The sequence below is a fragment of the Myotis davidii genome, unplaced genomic scaffold (assembly GCF_000327345.1).
Source record: "Myotis davidii unplaced genomic scaffold, ASM32734v1 scaffold64, whole genome shotgun sequence".
NCBI lineage: Eukaryota > Metazoa > Chordata > Mammalia > Chiroptera > Vespertilionidae > Myotis > Myotis davidii.
The window spans coordinates 3,011,573-3,012,540 of NW_006296226.1; positions in this window are offsets into that span (position 1 = coordinate 3,011,573).

Here is a 968-nt window from a genome sequence, read left to right on the forward strand (position 1 = left end):
CACAGCCATCACTCTCTCTGGCCTTGATCTCTGCAAAGGCGTGACATTCCAGTCCCTTCCCCAACCATTTTCCATACAGCTGCCGACAAACTCTTGTTGAGAGTATTTAGCTCTGACTTACCCTTCAACGGCTTATAGTTACACCTAGAATAAGGAAGGCCTCAGATAACTGGTCCCTGCCACGCTATCCAGCTTTAACTCCTGCTTCGGCTAAAATGTACCAAGCTCATTCTTGACTCGGGGCCTTGTGCATGCTGCTCTTTCTAACGGAACTCTGCAGTTAGAGTTTTTCACTAACCAGGTCTGTCACCTCCCAGAACCCTGCCCCAACCACTCCATCCAAAGCCAGGCTGTTATTCTCAATGATGGTGTCCATGTGCTTGTTTTGCTCTTGTATAAAATTCCTATCATTCCCGTTATTAGATCCCATGTGATCTCTGGGAAGGGTATCTTAAGCCAGGATCTTTGAAACCATCGTTTTACTATTTATTCAGACTGTTGCACTGAGAGGCAGTATAGAGCCAAGTACATGGGCTCCGGACTCCCTTGGTCAGAATCTCAGATCCTCCGACCAGTGTGATGCTGGGGAAAGTACTTAACCGCTTCGCCGGTTTTCTCGCTGGGAAATGGAGTTTATATACTCACCTTTTTGGAGGCAACGATTAAGGATGATGTGGGGCATATGATTAAATCTGATTTTTCAATCACTATAAACATTTTAAAACCTCAAGTATCTCTCTGCATGTTGCTGTCTCTAACACACTGCCTGTTTCTGAATGACATAGCCAGTAACTCCCGCAGACTTTACCACTCAGGTTGGGACTTCTATCTATCCTACAACACTATTTTCTTAGCTACTTTGAGGGAATCGCAATTCCCATGGGAATGTTTGCAGGAATTCATCCCCTTGTGAACTGCCCGTGAAGAATTCTAACTGATAGAACAGGAGGCAGGGAAGCTCACGGGAC